Raw genomic sequence first — 20,833 nt, 5'->3', positions numbered from 1 at the left:
GATAGTGTTTTCTAGAAACCAAGATATAAATGTAACACTAAGCAAAGAAATGGCTGCTAAATCTCTTTCCCTTCTCCTAGCTGTTACATTTTCCAAGAATTTCTACCTGCGGCACTCAGCACTGTGGAGATGAGTATGCGTCTATCTAGCCCAAGCATTCATGCTTCCCCTATTGCTCCACACCACATGCAGATTTAGGAATTGCCAAGAAAAACAAGGAAAATTGGCAATTTAGGAATTGCCAAGAAAAACAAGGAACTTGTTTATGTATGCTACAATAGTGGCAAGAGTCTTACTGGCACAAAATTGGAAGAATGAGGAAATCCCAAGGAAAGAACAATGGCAAGAAAAGTTGATGAGTTATGCGGAGATGGCAAAGTTAACATACAGAATACGTGAGAAAGACAACCGTGAGTTTAAGGAAGAATGGGAACTTTTTACAAATTACTTAAAAAGACAACAAAAGGACTTGGACTCCTTGGCAGGTTTTAAATAAGCATCCACAAATTTATTGGTAGAACACATGACAGCTAAAGTAATGTAATGTACAAATTTATAACATGCAGAAAATAATATGTATTAACAAATCAGAGAGGGAAGCTGAGGGAAGTCTCGAGGTGGGAGAGGGAGGGGAGGAGGGGAGGGAATAAAAAAGGGAAATGTAATCAATTATATTGATAACTTGTTTTGCTAAATTTGCTTAATAAAAATTTATATATATATATAAAAAGGAACATAGGAATTGCCTTATACTGGTTCATCTAGCTCAGGATCACCTCTGTTGACTGGCAGAGATTATGCAGGATTTCATACCTGGAGATGCTAGGGATTGAACCTGGGACCTTCTGCATGCAAAGCAGATGCACTGCCACTGAGCTACGGCAGCCCTTTACAAACTAATAGAGAGTACACATCATGAAAGTGAGCCAGTGTTGGTAGGGAAGGCATAGGTTCAAATACCCACTCAGCTACGAAGCTTAGCTTGGGTGAGTCACTATCTTTCAGCCTAATTTCTGAGAGTTGTGATGGGGTTAAAATAAGACAACCCCCTTGTATGATTCCCAAGCCCATTTGAGAAAGGACGTGGTTGATGTGTCATCATGCCTCCATGACCATTGTTCATTCTAAAAGCAAACTGAAGTTGCTGTGTCCTTGTTGGTTTGGAAGCTGATAAGTACTGTAAATAAAAGTAGCAGCATGGAAGAGAAGGCAATCACCACACGGGACATAACCGGCTGCACTCTTGCAAAATAAAGTATACTATGAATAGTGAACAGTGAATAGTATACTTTATTTTGCAAGAGTGCACCCGGTTGTGTTCCTTGTGGTTATTGAGTATATTTTCACGTAACCCAAGGTTTGATGTTCTTTTGCTATTTTTTTGGAAGAGAAGGCAGGCAGGCAGGCATAGAGGAGGCATTCCTTTTTTTTTTTAAGAAAAAGGTTATCTTGGACCCTTCCCAGTCCTCAAGTACAGAAACCTATATTAGGGCCAAATAATTCACTCCAATCCAAATGAAGATCCTGTCCAAATCCCAAACAGTTCAAGAATGATGAGCTGAGAGTCATGTTTTTGTAACTTTTCCAATACTGTGGAGCATCGGGGTCTAAGATGCTCTTGTCAACCATGCAGACCCGCTGCCCCTTAATTCTTTGTCTCGGCGACATCCTGTGAAAATGAGTTCCGCAATCTAATTACACATAAGCAAGTGTTTGATCTGACCGCTGCGGAAGGCATTGGGGAGAATCTGTAACTGTGCAATTAGATAAATACTGTAAAGCAGGGCATGGCGCCTTTCCAACTCCCCTTGTGGGAGGATCATGTGGCTGGTTACAGGCAAACATCTTATCTGTCTCGGTACAATATTTCCTCACTCTGGAAGCAGCATGAAGATTCAATTTGTCTCTTGTGCCTGAGATTGCCCGGCTAAGCAGTTTTTAATTTTGTTAAATAAATATAATGTAACAGCAGCAGAGATGGGAGCCAAGATGCCTCTCGGCATCCTAGGAGAACACTCAGCTCAGTAGACATGGCTAACTTCTCTGCAAATGCTCCACCCCTCCAAATAAACTCTACATTTCAATAGGCTCAAAACTAATAGGCTGAAAACTAATGCTGGGGTACTGGAGCAAATGGGGAGCCTTGTGTGTTCATAGCTCATCTTGTCTCAAGAAGCATATGAACAGCCGCACCACTGTGTGCTAAATACCTAAATCGCTTCTGAGTGATTTCTGAATGGCTGTTAGTGGTTGCTGTCAAAAGATGCTCTAGCCTCTTGCTCCTAATTAGTGGATCAGACAGTAATTTGTAATCCCCTGGAATAGGAATATTTCAATGTCTACTGTTGAAAATTGCTCTGGATGTGAACTGTGCAGGTGCAGAAGCATTGGCTGTTCTCATGGGCACCAGTTCCTGAGGGAGTGAATCATAGGGCATGAAAAGGACATACCAGACGCAGCTTCTTCTTTTTTTCTAGAGAGAAGAGGGTGGCACTTGGCATCATTGCAGTTTCTCTTTCTCTTCCTGTGTAAACTGCATCCGCCATTGTGCTTTTAAAAATACATATACCCCACTTTGATACAGTTAGGATTCAATTTCCCTAAGCGTGCAGTGAGATTTGCCATGGGTGAGAACGTTTACAGAAAGGTTGAAAATGGACATCTTGGACATCTTCGGGATTAAACAACAGCAAACAACAGATACCCCTATTCATACAGCAGAGTCAATGGACTATGGCCGACTAAATCCTACTCATTGTAGAGCCACTGAAAATAACAGAACTACCTCATGTCTATTAATTGGAATGTGTCTACTCTGAGTAGGAATAGCATTGGATACAAATAGTTGCAAGCATTTCATACAGCCACTGCCCGGCATTTTGTCTACACGCTGTAGGGAGAGAGGGACAGCATCCCATCTTTGTCCCATATTCATTCTTTAAATCATCTCTCTGGCACTCTGCACTAGGTGCCTACACTTCCTGTAAACCGCAAGCCATGCTTGTCTGGAGTTTCTTGTAAATCTTGTAAATGCAAAATGTAGTTATGCTGCCTGCTATGTGCCTGACCTGTGCTCATTGTTGTTATTTTTTTAAAGTAAACTCTTTTTTAGTTGGAAATAAATCTGCAATATCTTTTTTTAAAAAAAAAAGTAAAAGGAAGCACTTCTCTTAAAAACCAAGTAGGTGAGTGCACTGCTCAGGTGTTTAATAGCTTTCTCCCATACTTCAGTTAAAACCCCGGGAAAGACATCATGGGCCATCAGCCTTTTTGAGACTGGGAAGCACAGGCAGATGGGTAGGCTGCAGAGTGCTGAAGAAGTGTGTAATAGGAAGAAAAATGACACCCACGACCCACAGCCACCTTGCAGTGGTAAAGAAAGCCCTGTCCTACATTCAACAAAATTCTAAAGCACCTTGGGAAAGAGGCAGAAAATCCAGAGCCTCTTTTGCAGGAGAAGAATCATAGAATCATAGAGTTGGAAGAGACCACAAGGGCCATCCAGTCCAACCCCCTGCCAAGCAGGAAACACCATCAAAGCATTCCTGACAGATGGCTGTCAAGCCTCCGCTTAAAGATCTCCCAAGAAGGAGACTCCACCCCACTCCTTGGCAGCAAATTCCACTGTCGAACAGCTCTTACTGTCAGGAAGTTCTTCCTAATGTTTAGGTGGAATCTTCTTTCTTGTAGTTTGAATCCATTGCTCCATGTCCACTTCTCTGGAGCAGCAGAAAACAGCCTTTCTCCCTCCTCTGTATGGCATCCTTTAATATATTTGAAGGATGCCATATAGAGGAGGGAGAAAGAGACCTGGCAAGAACAGATTTTTGGCACGGCACTGGTCCATACATTTGAAACATGCAGCAGCAGCAGATGGATTCCACTGTTGGGCTTGTACCATGTTGATCTCATCACCAGCTTGCCCCTCCTCCCTTGTCCATCCTGGTATGCAGCAGCGGCTCAGGGGGAGGGAGGTTAGGTAAGAAACACAGCCCCACTGGGGTGTCTGCTACTGGGGCAATGTCTGAAAAAGAAGCCTCTGTTTGTCACTAGGCACAACACCCACATCTCCATGTCTTTGTTTTCCTCTCCACACTTAGACTAAATGTGTGAAGTCGACTATGCAAAGGCCCCTTTGTTGTTGTAACATTTTGTACTTAATAATAAGCAGAAGTATATTATTCTGAATAATAATAATGCGGCCTGAACATGTTGTGTGGCGATACGCCGATCCCTCCCAGAGTAAATAAAGACACTGGACAAATTGCATAAGGTTAATGGGCATTAAAAGGCCACAACTTTATTGATTACGGATGTAGAGAGGTATTGGCTTAGGCATTGGATCTAACAGTCTATATCCAACTCCAGCCCGTTCTGCTGGCAGTCTGTGAAGGATTAACCACCGTTGGGTGAGTCCTGAGATGCACATCAACTAGGACTCACCCTGGGGGCACCGCTAGGGGGTGTGCCTTTTGGCCCTCACCTACCACGGCTTCGGACTTGGCCACGCCCCGGACTCCTTAAGGGAGTACCCTTCAGCATTTTGGGGGAGGTGATGGCAGCAACCTCCCCCCCCCACCTGTAACCTTTCAGAGATAATCCAATGCCTACCGCCAAAAAAACCAAAGTTGTGATGAGTTGCTACAAGGTAGGCGAAAACCACCAGGCCAGAGCCAATTCGCAAAGTGGGAAAATTCCTACCAGGCCCCACAATGGCGACCAACCGAGGTCCATAGCAATGTCAAAAGAAGGGCCCTGCCTAAAGGGAGGGTGGGCGGGGGAAAACGAAGCGGCTGGGGGTCAGGAAAGAAAGACTGGATCCCAGCCGTGCCCTCGCTTAAATTAGCAAGCCACGCCCCCTTGGAGCGTCCTGATTGGACACACCAAGGGAGCGCCGCGTCTGGGAGCCAGCCAATGGGCTGGGAGAATGGCAGCCATTCTCCCAGCACCTGCTCGGGCTCGTGGCCCGCCCACAACCTCACTTCCTTCTATGTCGGAAGTGACTTTGTGTGTGTATGTGTTTGTGCTTGTGTGACTTCATTTCCAGTCCCCCACCCCACCCACAGTTGATGATACCAGTAGCACAACTGTCCGAAAGGTGGAAAGTGAGAAATGAGTGTTTATGTCTGACATTAAAGGCATTTTTTTTTTCTCTTTGGGGAAGACACATGGAATTAGGTGGTTGTGTGCTACAAAGACCCTGATGTTGGGGAAGATTGAGGGCACTAGGAGAAGGGGACGTCAGAGGACAAGATGGTTGGACAGTGTTCTCGAAGCTACGAACATGAGTTTGACCAAACTGCGGGAGGCAGTGCAAGACAGGAGTGCCTGGCGTGCTATGGTCCATGGGGTCACGAAGAGTCGGACATGACTAAACGACTAAACAACAACAACAAGTGCTACAAAGTGATATCTAGATTGTATTTCATCCACTGCATGAGTTTTATTCTGCTACTTAAATTGATACTTAGTTGTAAGCTGGGATTTTTCTAGTTTAGTTTTTAAAAAAATCATCATTTGATCTCTATCTTCCATTAAGATAGCTTGCAAATGAGTTAGGTTTCTCTCTCCCCCTCAAATATAAGTGATATGTGAATTGTCTAAATAAATACAATGGTATCTTGGGTTAAGAACTTATTTCGTTCTGGAGGGCCGTTCTTAACCTGAAACTGTTATTAACCTGAGGTACCACTTTAGCTAATGGGGCCTTCCACTGCTGCTGGGCCGCCGCTGCACGATTTCTGTCAGGGGCACACCCAGGATCAAAACGGGGGGGGGGGGGAGCCATGGTTGTTAGGTTGTAACATTTCAGCACGGAAAAGGCAAATGAAACCAAAATTTTATTATAAATAAGGAAAAACAGGAGGGGAAAGAAAAATTGAAACACAACCACCAATGCAGCAGAAAAGAAAGATAGGAAGAAGAGGGGTGGGGGTGTAGATATTTGCTTGGATGTCAAAAATAAATTAAAATGAAGCACCAGGGGGAACAGGGCCATCTTAAGCATATCCGGCGCCATGGTGCAAAGATCCCTTTCCCATAGTTGTCGACCTTTTTTAGGGGGGGACCCCAAGGTTCCCCAGAGTTGTTGGCTTTTTTTAGGGAGCTGACACCACACTTACACTTTATCTCTGCTTGGGAAAAGAAAACGGGAAACATAAACAAACCTCAGTCAGTAAAGCATGAGACTCTTAATCTCAGGGTTGTGGTTTCAAGCCCCATGTTGGGCAAAAGATTCCTGCATTGCAGGGGGTTGGACTAGGTGATCCTGGTGGTTCCCTTCCAACTCTGTGAATGGTTCTGTTGTATCTGAAGGGTTGTTCACAGGGAAGATGGAACAAACTTGTTTTGTGAGAGATGCTTGTGCTGTGATTCCTGCACTGGAGGGGGTTGGTCTAGAGGACCTTCGGGGGTCCCTTCCAACCATCCAGTTCTCAAGAGAGTGGCTGGCAAAAGGCACCTTTTGTTTATTTGAAACCAAAGAATGTTACGGATTTGCAAGATGCAAATTTAATCCCTGCCCCCAGGCAAATCTACTGTACTTGGGGTGCAAATTGGATTTGAGCTCACAGCTCCTTCTTTTATGTGGCTGGGCACAGAAGGAGGTGCTGCTAAAAAGATATATTAAAAAGCAAAACTTTTGAGGCCATTTATCGTAATAATTTTCACAACTTGCCAGACGGAAGTAAACTAAAGAGTGTCACAAGAGGAAGAGGGGGTTAGGATTAAATGCTCCTGGGGATAAAAGACGGAGGGAGAGGGAGAGGGAGAGAGAGAGATAGAGGCAGAGAGAGGCAGAGAGACAGAAAGTGTGAGAGAGAGGGGGGGCAGAGAGACAGAAAGTGAGAGAGACAAAGAGAGGCAGAGAAACAGAAAGTGTGTGTGCCCGTTGTGAGGGAAGCGCGTCCTCCTGCAAGTTCTTTCCAGCCTGAGGACTCCCCGCGCCCCCAGTGGCAGCTTCGGGAACTGCAGCCCCCTTCCCTGGTCTGGAGCTGGGCGAGTCAGAACGTGAGCCGAGCCCTTTCCCTTCTGGGCTGCTGTGTCGCCGGCGGGATGCCTGCCTTCCTCGCTTGGCTGCTGCCTTAACCATTTAATTTTTTGCTTCTGGGGGGGGCAGCTGCCCCCTTCTGCCCCCCTGGCTACGCCTATGATTTCTGTTCTCATCCTGAAGCAAAGTTCTCAACCCGAGGTACTATTTCTGGGTTAGCGGAGTCTGTAACCTGAAGCGTCTGTAACCTGAAGCGTCTGTAACCCGAGGTACCGCTGTAGAATAAAACAGATACTGAGATGTTTCTCTCCAGGTGCATGTGGGAGAGGGAGGTCTAATGTTACTGTCTATAATACTTTGTAGGGGAAACTGCCTGCCATATATCTGTAGGCTCCCCAGGGGATTTAGAATCCTGTGTGACCTCCCCACTTCAGACCTCTGTACGCCAAAGTATGGAAGGTTGAGACAGGAATGCAACAGAAGGGGTAGGAGCAGCAAGTGCAGTCCCACTCTCTGGCTTGCTCAGCAAGATAACCACACCAGTAGTCTCCTGACAGCAGGGTTGTTGCCACACAACAGGAAGGAGAGTGGGGAAGCAGCAGTGAGGTTGGGCCTGTGTGGACGCACCCGCAAAGTCAACCCAACACTCTTGTCACTGCATCCTCATAGCCCTAATTGTTCCCACCTTATCCTTCCCCCTCTCAGTATGCAATAGTGATGCTGCTGTAAGAAGACTATTGGTGCAACTCTGCCCCACTGAGTGAGCTGCTCCTGAAGAGAGCTATGGTAGAATGGCAAAGAGAATTTAAACAAAACCAGCACAGAAAGAATTGATTGCCCATTGTCTTCCAGAACAATTAGTATTGTGATAAAAGCCCGAACAGGTCTGGTGAACAGCAGATTAAAGCACACACATGGTTTACACATTGCGTGCTCATAGGCTGTTTTGTGCCTTTTTCAGAGAGAATGCCATGTAAGATGTTCAATATCCAGTATATAACTACATTAAACTGATTTTTTTTCACTGTGGTATTTTTTTCCCACCATCTAAAGAGCAAATTCTTTAGCGGAGAACCGGAAAAAGAGAGAAAATTAAGCGTAGTAAAGTGAGGAGAAATGCACTGAAGTCAGTTCTCTATTGTTTATAAATGAGCACATTATCTTGGTTGCTGTGTAATTGATGCACAATGGTCAAGCCTAAAATCTAACTGACCATTGCCAAATGAAGCTGTAACAATCAATGTATTACTGTGTAAGAGATGGAGCCCTGAGACTTACAAGATAACATGGTTGCTCAATCTTTTCTTTTTCAGAGTGGCGAAGCAAAAAGAGAGAAAAGATTAAAAAGTCTTGTTTTAAAATACTGTAAAGGGTATTGCAGTTAGCATTCAGTTGTCAAGGATCCTCCCCCTAACAGCCTCAGAATTCTCTATTCAACTTCAGACAGAGAATTCTGACAATGGAAAAGGAAGTGGAAATTGCTGCTGTTTGTGCACTCTTCTACAGTCAGGAATGGAAATCAGTGAAGCAAATATGACTGGTATTTGTTCACATCATTGCTTGTAAGCCCATAATTAATGACTTATTTACATTGTTTGATGCTTCCTTTACATTGTAATGAATGTAAGTTATGTAAACAATTACATCAATTGTGTAACTTAATATTAAGCAGTCAACAAGGAGATGAAAAGCGTAGTACTTTGTGGAAGTAAAACTGCAGTGGGACAGAAACAGCACAGATTGTGACAAATGCAGGCAGGAAATTGCTGCCTTAACAAAGTCTCCCAGACAGAATTGCAGTTCCCAACGTTCTCTTGGGTGAGGGACTGGCTATTAAAGTAGTTTAAGCCTAGTACGTTAATATGCCTAATCAGGCCAGATTCTGTGTATCGTATCAGATTTCTGACTGTTGTACGGGAAGGGGTTGCATTGCATTGAATTATGGTGACACTCCATTGCTCTGAGTGGGTTGTGGGGCAAATTAACTGCATGCATTTAACCTGCTAGGTTACTTTCAAAGAGAGACAATGCATGAGAAGAGAGGGGATGCAACCGTCAGCAGAGCAGGTGTCATGCATTAGATCATCTGCTCCTTCCCAGACTGTTGTGCCAGTGAGGCATTGTTCAGAGGCCAGATGAGGTTCCTCATAGACACTGTGATTGTGTTCTGGATTGATGTTTATAGTCATTTCCCCCTTTGCAACTTAGTTTCCAGTCGTATTATGAATACCCGGGGGTAATTTACAAGAATCCATTTTTCTTCTTAATCCACTTTATTTCCATGTGCCCTTACTTTTGTGTCTTGTAATTGCTGTAAGTGCTGGCTTTATTATGTCCTTCCTATCTCAGTTCCTTTCAGAAAGTATCGCTTGTCGTGCCTCCTGAGGATGCACTGCAAACGCCAGCCCAGGGGCACTTCAGAGTCTTTTTCCTGATAATGAGACCATAGAAGAGAGCCCATCTGAAGTGGGCCAAGAGCGCTCAAGGGAAATGCTTTATTTTTACATTTAAGAGACAGTGGAGAATTTGTACTGCAGTGGACAACTGTGTGTAATTCAGTAGCTCGGGAGATGACACACAGCACTGCTGTTATATATCTGGTCTACAGCAGGGGTGTGTGTGTGGTATGGTGTGTAAAGGGTTAGAATCATTGGATTTTAGAGTTGGAAAAGAAAGGTCTAGTCCAGGCATCCCCAAACTGCGGCCCTCCAGATGTTTTGGCCTACAACTCCCATGATCCCTAGCTAACAGGACCAGTGGTCGGGGAAGATGGGAATTGTAGTCCAAAACAACTGGAGGGCGGCAGTTTGGGGATGCCTGGTCTAGTCCAATGCAGGAATCTCAATTAAAGCATCTATGACAGATGGTCATCCAAACTCTTCTTAACAGCTTCTAAAGAAGAAGAGTCCATAACCTCCCAAGGCAGTCTGTTCCACTGTCCAACAGAACTCACCGTCAGAAAGTTCTTCTTGATGTTTACTCAGAATTTCCTTTCTTGTAACTTAAATCCATTGGTTCAGGTCCTAGCCTCCAGAACAGGAGGAAACAAGCTTGCTCCACCTCCCATCTGACAGCCCTTTAGATATTTGAAGATGGCTATCATATCTCCTCTCAGTCTCCTTTTTACAAGGCCAACTTTTTACATACCCAACTCCCTCAACCATTCCTCATAAGGCTGGGTTTCCAGACACTTAATAATCTTGAGCTGAAAAGGTTTCCTACCTCTGAAATAAAAAGTAAAAACTCCCATCAGTAGATCCATCTTTTTCCCTAGGTTTTTCTAGATGTAGATAATATTTTAAGGGATCTTGGCATCAGATTTCTGCCTTGAGACAATACTTGGCCAGACTTGATAAAGGAGTGCTGTTAGCCAGGATATCCCAACAGTATGTTTTCATGAGAGCTAATAGTTAGCTGATCTTCAGTAAGTCTTCTCAATGGCAAGAAAATATCTAAAAGGGGGCATGTTTTCCCCACTCATACTCAATTGTGGGGACAACGACTGTAATCTAGATGCCTGTGTGCAGAGGGCAACAATAGAAACTGCAGCTTAAGTAGATGGCAACAGTTTTTGAGTGAGACTTAACACAGACAAAAAGAAAAGAGATTCCAGAAATCCATATTAGGCATTATTGCAGAAGAGCTTCAGAGTTGCCTGAAACTCTTCAGCATGGTGGCTTGTAAGCAGTACTTTTGGCCATGACCGAAGAGTCACTGTTTCAAGGTTTTGGGTGGGTAGGGGGGAAATCTCACTAAAGGGAAGCAAAGCTTGCTTTGAATATGCTTGAGATTAAATTGAAACAACAGTGAATTTTAAGAGCATTTTAAAAAAATAAATCCCACAGTATTGTCACCATTTTCAAGACCAGTCACCCCCTCTTTTTAAGCAAAGGGGTTTGTGTTTTTAAAGTGCACAACTAGTATGTAAGCCCATGTAAATGTGTAGTCACCCCCTCCCCTGTACTTTGTAAGTAGGATCCATGAAAAATCACTGCCTTGATGGCAATTGAATTGTTGTGAAATTCTTAATGGGTTTTGCATTCTGAGCATATGAAGTTTTTGGTCGGACTGGGATAATGTTTTAAGTGGTGGGTCAGAACTCTCTGCACAGAAATGACCAGCTCTTTCCTAACCTTTCAACCAAGTACATTTATCAGACGTGGTTGCGGTTGCTATTGGGTTCTTAAGCTGCCGTGAATATTCAAAAATGATTGTCTGCTTGAGCAGGGAGGAAAATACCGTATCAGCGGCTGCAAATATCAACTCAGTCCTTTCCTTTCCTTCCAATGCATTACACTTTTTTGTGCACAGCTGCACAGAAAATGCAGACAAGCCAAGCAGAGTCACTTATCTCAATTAACCAAGGCAAACAACCAGCCAGCAGAAGCATAAAACCAACAGCCACGAAGCAGTGACTGTCTCCAGTGTTGATTATTGGATTATGTGAGAATTGTACTGCTTGGAAAGGACAAAGTTGTCCTGCGTGTCCGTGCAAGAAACTTACACAGAAAGCACACGGAACAGTCACATGTTCTGTGAGGACCCATAGCGACTTTTAATTTCCTGTTTAAATAAGACGGGGCTCTCTGCAGCAGTCTCTGCTCAAGCAAAAAATGAAAGGGACTTGGAAGGGACTCTCAAAGCCCTTTGCAGACATTGAATTCTATTCTCAGTCAGCGATTTGTCTACCAGGGATTTTACATTTGTGGGTTTGGGAAGGAGCTGTTGTATGTACCAGGAATAGTTACAAAGGCTTAGAGATAGAACAGAAGAGTATTTTGAAATATTTCCCATGCGATGAGGCATTTCCTTAAACTAAGGAATTCTTGCACAGACTTGTCAAAGAAAATAAATAAATATTGTAATTGTTTTGTCTTTTGCTAGATTTTGTGTTCCATGCAGTTTTAGTGCTTTTGTTGTTGTTGTTTGCTTGCAAACATAAGAACCTGAGAAGAGCCTGCTGGATCCGGCCAGTGGCCCATCTAGTCCAGCATCCTCTTTTCACAGTGGCTGACCAGATATTTCTGGGAAACCAGCAAGTAGGATTTGAGTGCTCTCTCCTGTGGTTTCCAGCAACTGGTATTCATAAGCATTGCTGCCTCCAACCGTGGAAGTAGAGCACAACCATTGTGTGGAGTTTTTTTTTTGTCTCCTGTTGTAATTTGCAAAATTAAAAATAAAATAGTAGAATAATAGAAAAAAGAAGAAGAAAAGGGTGATTTTGGTAGAAAGGCACAACCATTTTGCTCCACAATTTGCCACATTTGTGTTGTAAAACTCTAGTGGCATCTTGGCGGGATGATAAGTGTTGTACCAGATCCTAACCCTAGTCACAGTAAGGTAAATGGTGAAATAACCTTATCTCCACAAGTGCATTTAGTGCATGGAACGGGGAGCATGGATGTGTTCACCATAACACTGTGCACCCTGCTGCCCTCCTCCTGGTGTCCATTCGAAAGCATGTCAAAGTGCAAGTAGATAAATAGGTACCACTCTGGCGGGAAGGTAAACGGTGTTTCCGTGCGCTGCTTTGGTTTGCCAGAAGTGGCTTAGTCATGCTGGCCAAATGACCCAGAAGCTGTCTGTAGACAAACGCCAGCTCCCTCTGCCAGTAAAGCGAGATGAGCGCCGCAACCCCAGAGTCTTCCGCGACTGGACCTAACAGTCAGGGGTACCTTTACCTTTATGCACACATAGGTTCTTCACTCAATTGGGAATCCCAGATGGAGAAGTGTTGCAAGCTTTCCTTTCAAACACTATGACAAATCCATGGGTATTGGACAATGGGACACAGTCAGAAACCTTGTGCAACTGAGGTCCTGCCATACATACACACACATGTAATTATTAATAAATATATAAATAAAGCAGCAACATCATAGCAAATCAACAACATACAAAACCGCAACATTTCAGTGCTACATATATAACAAGATTTACATTAACAACATTACATTTCCTGGCAGTAGCCAGGATACACCTCTCCTATGAAGTTGCTCATAGACCTAATGCGGGATCAGCTGCGACACACATATTAAATGCATATCTAATTTTAACCTTATTCAATGCATCTCTTTTAACCCTAGTTACTTACTGTTATATGAAGCCAAATACAGGTTGTGCTAGCTGAACAATATGGGAAAATCCCCCCCTCCATAGGGCATAACCTTCACCTCCCACCCCCTTTGTTAATGTGCTCCATCACAATTTCAGTCATGTCTATGACAGACTTCAGCTGCGTCTGTTCTTAATAATTAGATGGAGATTAGGCTGCAATATTTTGTAGCACAGCATGTTCAGAAAGCAAAACTACTAGTGCAAAAAAAAAAAACTTCCCATGGATTTAGCAGCATGACTAAACCAAAAGGAAATGAGTTGGGGACAAGATCAGTAACTATAAATTGCCTTTCAAGAGCTGGAGATGTTTCTCTGAGAAGAACAAAATACTTTCAAGTGTTGTTTCTATGGCAATCCTGTAGGAGGCTGAGCTGAATCAAACCTTAATCACATAACAAGGTGGAAATTCCCCAGCATTCAACTTTTCCTCAGACCCTCAAACTCCTCTCATGTTTGTGCACTGAGAATGACACAAGAAAAAATCCCAAGGCTACTGTCAGTAGTAAACAAATGCATTGCTATGGCCACAGGAATAGAAGTCAAATTGTTTCACTGTGGCTAAGTGCTTTTCATTGAAGGACATCACCTCTCAGAAGGCCTTCATCTGAACCAGAACTGAGTTTTCCCAAGGTTGCCCACACCTCCTACTTTACAGTCCTCTCTTGCAAGGACTGTCAGGAGGCAGTCCTTTGTTTAAAGTTGTTGTTGTTATGGCTGTGGGCCTCAAAAGTTGGAAGTGGTACAGACCTCTCTGAACCTCTGAGAGGGCCTGAACCAGAGGTAGCCGCTAATGAATAGTGAGGCCACACATTTTGTTTTGTTGCCCATTTTATGCACAAACAGGCCCGGCTCTAGGGGTGGTCTCGGTGGCGCGGGGCGCCAGAGCGCGGGGCCGGCAGGAGGGCGCTGCGCGGCAAAGCTGCATGGAGGCCATGCTGTGCCCTGCGCCCACCCACCAGGGCGGGGGTGCCAGAGCGATCTCTGCACCAGGGCGCCCGACCGGCTTGAGACGGCCCTGTGCACAAATATATGATAAGTTTTTGGCCCCCTTATTGAAGGAGGGGGTTTATTGCACTGACTCTTCCAGGGTGTCTTATCTGCTGAACAATTGTAGTACAGTGGACCCTCTAGTTACATACCGCTCTGGATACATAACTTTCAGTTGCGTGCACATGCACAGAAGTGGTGCCTCTGCCTACGGACTTTTTGGGTTGCAGACAGACTCCTGGAACGAATTTAATGCGTATCTAGAGGGTCCACTGTAATGACGTTGTGAAGAATGTGGCAATATTTTTAGTGATGCCATGAAATTATGTCACCATAGGTCCTAAGAGGCATTTTTGTACCTCACAATGTCTGGACAGTTTTATCCTAAAGTATCTCCTACTATGTTTTGTTAAGTGTGTTCTGTTCTGATCCATGTATACAATGCACTTTTTCTATGCCAATACAGGAGATTCATTCATTCATTCATTGAATAGTGAGGAATTTTTTGCCAATTCCCCCTCTCCCTGCACCCCTCAGTGCATCTTAAAGAGCATCTCCAATTGAGGAACCCTCTGGAAATGGAGGCTGTTAGAAGAGGGGGGGACTGGCAAAATCACCCACCCTTCTGTTAGGGGGCACCTTGACTGGATTGCAAGCCCTTCCCATAGAAGTGAATCACTGCCTCCCAGAGTGGTTTTGCTTTAAGATAACATATTCTGGATTCACCAGCTCAGTATGGAGCAAAGCCCATGGCATCTATATTCTGACATGGCTATATTTAGTCTGCATCTGCTGGAGTTCACCCACTTGCTTTTTAAAAACGTATTATTTTTTTAAAATCATCACAGAAATGAATGCAGATGCTCTAGTTCTTTATTTATTTATTTCCATAGATGGAAAGCATTTATGTATTTATATTTGACTCAATAGGGCAGTGTTCTGCAAAGAAAGATACCACAAAGCTCCTTATCCTAAAATAAATTTAAACAAAAAAAAAAATAAAGAATTTAAAGTCACCAGTTTACTGCAATATAACTCCAAAAGGATTGAAATTGCAGCAGGTCTTTCTTTCTGTCTTTCTTTCTTTCTTTCTTTCTTTCTTTCTTTCTTTCAACTTCCAAAAACTTTGCAAGAGATGTGAGTTCTCATCAATCTTTAAAAATTCCGATGGGGCTGACCCAAGGGAGGGAGATCCCAGAAACAGGTGTCACTACAGACAAAGCCCTATCTGCTACATCGCTCCATCACTGAGGGCAGTGGAGTCCCACATGTCTCATAGAGGGTTGTAAGGTAAAGGTAAAGGGACCCCTGACCATTAGATCCAGTCGTGACCGACTCTGGGGTTGCACGCTCATCTCGCATTATTGGCCGAGGGAGCCGCCGGCGTACAGCTTCCAGGTCATGTGGCCAGCATGACAAAGCCACTTCTGGCAAACCAGAGCAGCACATGGAAACGCCGTTTACCTTCCCGCTGTAGCAGTTCCTATTTATCTACTTGCATTTTGACATGCTTTCGAACTGCTAGGTTGGCAGGAGCTGGGACCAAGCAATAGGAGCTCACCCCGTCACAGGGATTTGAACCGCTGACCTTCTGATCAGCAAGCCCTAGGTTCAGTGGTTTAACCACAGCGCCACCTGGGTCCCCCATAAAGGGTTGTAGTATTTACCAAATAAGGCATTTGCTAATGTACCCCAGACTTTAGGGTTTTGCAAATAAAAAACCCCCAAGTACCTTGAGCTTAACCTGGACAGAAATATGTGACCCATAATTCTCAAAAAAGAAAACCAAAAAGAAAAAGATTGGCATTATGTAATTGTGCTACCTCACTCTTCAATGGGTGGGTTGGGTCCCACAAACAGGCCGCAGCTTGATCTAAAGTAGGTCACAATAGCAGCACTTACAAATACATAATTTTTAAAAAATCAATGAATTTAAATTAAAGACACCCTGGTTCTGAAAAGGTTGAAGGTGATTGTTCCAGACCTGCTGCATCTTTTATTTTCAGGGCTGGCATAAGAAGCTGGCATGCTGGGATAACTGGCAGTGTGCCAAAGGGACCACCACTGATGCCTGCATTGCCCCTCTGCTCCGAATAAATAAACTGAGTGCCTTGGGCAGCTGTATGTGGCCACCATCTTAATTTCTCACAATGTGACATAGGAGCACTCCAGGACACCAATAAGTTTAAATCAGGGGTCCCGAGACTATGGCCCGAGGGCCACATACGGCCCCCGAGGCTCTTTTATGCAGCCCCCAGGGACCCCCGCCGCCCGCTGCCGCCGCCCACTCTTACCGGCGTCCACTCTTACCGGCGTGGTGCGGCGCAGCTGCCGACTTCCGACCCGGAAAAGCGACGGAAATAGCTTGCGCGCACACGCAAGCATCATTTCCGGTGTACTTCCAGGTCGGAGGAGGATTCTGCACATGCGCACAAGTTATTTCCGGTGCTTTCCATGTCGGGAGTGTGCCAGAAATAGCGTTTGTGCATGCAATCGGCGCGGCGGGCATCCGGCCCAAAGCCGGGTAAGTTTGGGGACCCCTAGTTTAAATGGTGGTGAGACCATTCAGTGCTACTGGTAGTGTGCTGCCAAGGCCCATCCATGGAGGAGATCAAAGGGCACCTTCCCCAGGGCCACCTCAAGTCTGGAGCCTACTACTTTATAGTAACCAACTGGAGATTATGAGGCCTCGTCAGTCAGTGATCAGCAGGTCCTAATTTTCCAGAAAAGAACACAGTTGTCAGCTGAAGCTGAAAAGCAAATGCATCCCTGGCCACAGCTGTTGCCTGGCGATTCAGAGACAATGCTGGGTCCAGGATCACTCATAAGCTGCAGACCTGGTGCTAATGGGGAGATGTATCCAGAACAAGATGTGCATCCAGAACAAGCATTTTCTCTGTATCAGAATTCTCTTGCGAACAAGCCCTGATTTGTCTCTTCATCCATCTAGCCCAACTGCTTTAAGCTGCTTGCAGATTTCATGAGCTCTCATAAATTATGAATTACTCCTGCAAATTTAATGGAAAGGAAAAAGGTAAGAAATGGAAAAGCAGTCTATCTACAGTAATGACACACTCCTTGGACTAAATCTCCTTGTTGCGATCTATAAAGAGATGGTTTCTCTTGATAACCTAACTTGAAGCGTGGATTGCTGTTGGCATTGAGGTTGTTAAGCATTGGAACCCACGTATTCTCAACTAAATGTCATTGTTGTGAAGAAGCAACAGGAAACTTGCCTTCCTGAAGCAACATAACAAGGCTGATGGGGAGAACTTCATAAGACTGGACAGACAGTGTTAATGTGCATATGGAAGGCAGCATGCCAATTTGATCCTTGCATGGACTCTCTTGCAGGGCATTTTGCCATTCCTTAGATACTAATGCTCATAGGAGGCATTCACATTTGAAAGGTGGCATATTCATTTGTTGAATTTATACCCCACCCACTTCCTCCCGAAGGAGCCCACGATGGCAAACAGATCCACATTCTAAAACAAGTTACAGATCCATTCATCTCAGAGTTGCCAGAATTGAAATAATATTCTTCATCCACCAAATGACTGGGTAAGCAGGAATGTTTTCAAATTCCCTTTGAAAGTTAATAATGATGGAGACAGGCACACCTTCCTAGTGAAACCACAGCTGCAATATTCATATAATTGTCACCTCAAGGATGACTGCATGCCCTGGCTCTCTGAGGGCTTTTTCACATATATATATTTAGTACTCAGCAACTACTCCCTGTGCACAAAGTGCAAGTATATCACATCAGTAGTGACAAAGGACACAAAAGCAGGGTCCCTGATCCTTTTCTGTTTTCAATTTCACATATATTATGAAAGGCAAATGACAAGCTAAGCGTGCTTTGGTTTTGTTTCATATCAGGGAAAAGCAGGACAAGATCAAAATGCATGATCTACACCAAGGAACCTGGCCTCTTCTAAATGATGGGAGTTGGGAGACCCTTCCATTGGCCCCAACCATGATGTGGATGACCATTGTAAGAAGGAGTTATGGACACAGGCTAATACATGCTTGTAGAATCTTCCCCCACTTGCCTTTTAACACAACTATAGTGTCCAAACCCTAGTGGTTCCCCCCTTCTTAAATTTATTTTTCAATTTCTAAAAATACATATAACAAATGATCCCCATATACCCCCTCCCCAAGAAAACGTCAATTCATAAACAATGTAAATAATACAGCCAGTTATTAAGTAAGTTTGCAAATAGTATAGATTACATCACTTAGGTGTATTCTACTCTCCATCTTAATAGATTGTCCCAGACATGTACAACACAGTTTCAAAGTCATCTTCGTTCCTGAGTGCTCTGATATGCCTTGTTAGTTTTTCCATAAGGCCTATAACCCACAGTCTATCCCACCATGCTTCAAGAGGTACGTTAGTAGCTGTTTTCCAATACAGTGGTACCTCAAGTTAAGAACTTAATTCGTTCTGGAGGTCCGTTCTTAACCTGAAACTGTTCTTAACCAGAGGTACCACTTTAGCTAACGGGGCCTCCTGCTGCCGCTGTGCCACCGCCACACAATTTCTGTTCTCATCCTGAAGCAAAGTTCTTAACCCGAGGTACTTTTTCTGGGTTAGCGGAGTCTGTAACCTGAAGCGTCTGTAACCCAAGGTACCACTGTATTGTGGTGTTCTATTTCTAGTTGCAGACATGAAAAGTAGGTCCATAAACTATAAATTCTTATGGTTATCTATAAACAGATTTAATAAAGTTAGCCTCAAATCCAGTTGCATCACCTCTCCTGCAACAGAAGAAACTTCTTCAAAGACTATTTTCCTGAATGATTGTACAGGTTGTATCCCCATGATGGTTGAACAGATCTGAAGCTCCTTTAACTTTTTAGTACGGACATGCACTCATTTGCCCACTGGGGATCGAAATACATCAACAGGCCGCTATAGACTCTTCTCCTTCCCTTCTCCTCTTGCCCTCACCTGGAAACCTGAAATTGCAGAAATATGTAGCCACTGCTCTTGTTACAAACTCCCCTGCTGTATCAGCTGCTCTAATGCAAGCAGCACGTTCCTCTAACAGGCTGTTCACTCTTTGGTGACTGCAGACCAAAAGCACCATTCAGCCAATGAAGCAGCTGAGTGGCTGCCAGAAAGATGAGCTGCCAGCAGGGAGCTCCCGGTGACCATTGTCCTGGCAACTGTCACTGGGGCAACCCCTCACCCCAGAGTCACAGGTAGGATCCAAACCATGGCAGGATGCAGAGCTGAAGGGCCACGAGAGCCCCAAACACAAAGAGACCATGTTGTGAAAATTCCATAGTAAAAAAGGTAAATATTATCTTGGCATCCTGCGTATTCAAGATTGAGGCAATGCCACTGGCACAGCTCATTTCATTAGCGGCGGGAAGAACCAGCAGCTGAAGTTCAGTTCTTGCCTTACCTACCTTTCCCATCTGGTTCATTTTATGCATGGATAGAGGTTTGTTTTTTTTTTAAAAAAAAAACAGATTCGTATCAATTAATGCTGATCATTAAAACATTTCCGCTTAAGTTATGTCCCTCATTCATTTTATTGATACAGCCAATAAAAATGTATGGCATTTCCTGCATAATACACATATAGAAACTCCCCCAACCCCTACCCCCATATTCCAGTAACAATTCCCTGCATGTTGGAGCATAACTTTTGTATTGGGCTTACTGTGTGACTGTAAATGTCTACACACATCAGCACCAAACATCCCTGGCAGTGGCAGGTACTGATGTGGAGATACTATTGAATGGCTTATGCATTAAGCCCCTAACAAATGTGCTGTCCTACCACAGGACATTTTTGGTGGTGGCGCCTCAGCTGTGGAACTTCCTCCCAGGGGAAATCAGGGAGCTGCCCTCCTTTGCTTGCATTCAGAAAGCACGTGAAGGCTTTTCTAACCTATCCTTAGGAACACAGGAAGCTGCTTTATGTCAACTGCATTACAGGATGTCAGACCATTAGTTCAATATTGTCTGTACTCTCTGGCAGTGGCTCTCCCAACCCTGCCTGGAGATGCCAGTGAATAAGCCTGGCATCTCCAGAGCTCTGGAAATATTGTGCTCCTCATGCAACCCAGTCTGTCTGTCTTGCAAGCAGGACCTCACCAGCCAATATTTATAGAGACCTATGTGGGATATCCAGTCTCCAGCCTTTTTAGGGACAGGCCCCCAAACTTTTTGGGCCCATGTGCACATTTGGAAATGCATTAGATTATCATGGGTACTACAAGATAGCTCACTGACTTCCGGTTGGTCGCTCATTTCACAGAAGAAAAGCTAGCAATGTTCAGAGTACCCCCCCCCCCAAAAAAACAATTACACAATACCAAAAAGAAAATTATCACAACATAGACCCCCGCAAAGCCACCAATGCCCCCAAACAACAGGCGATCCCTCCTAACCAAGCAACTCCCCCCAAAATAAAAACACACCATTCATTGAAAAACCTGGGAATGGCAGGGCATCTCAGAAGGTGTTAAAAGGTGTCTGATGGCACCATGTTGGTGACCCCAAATTTAGAGCTTTAAAAAGAGAAATCACGCCCTGAATTGAATTTGGAAACAAACTGGTAAAGAGGTTCCCTCCCTCATCTTATCAGCTTGCTTTGTGCACGGTATGGTAGAAGGGAATCTGCAATTCATCTTAGATTTCTCGTGTACGCTAAAGCTAGTTAAGACAAATGCAAACTGTTTTGTCAGCACTGAGTCACCAGAAATTATTCTGAT

Source organism: Zootoca vivipara, chromosome 7 (genome assembly GCF_963506605.1).
Source record: "Zootoca vivipara chromosome 7, rZooViv1.1, whole genome shotgun sequence".
Taxonomy (NCBI): domain Eukaryota; kingdom Metazoa; phylum Chordata; class Lepidosauria; order Squamata; family Lacertidae; genus Zootoca; species Zootoca vivipara.
Note: the sequence above shows the minus strand (reverse complement) of the source record.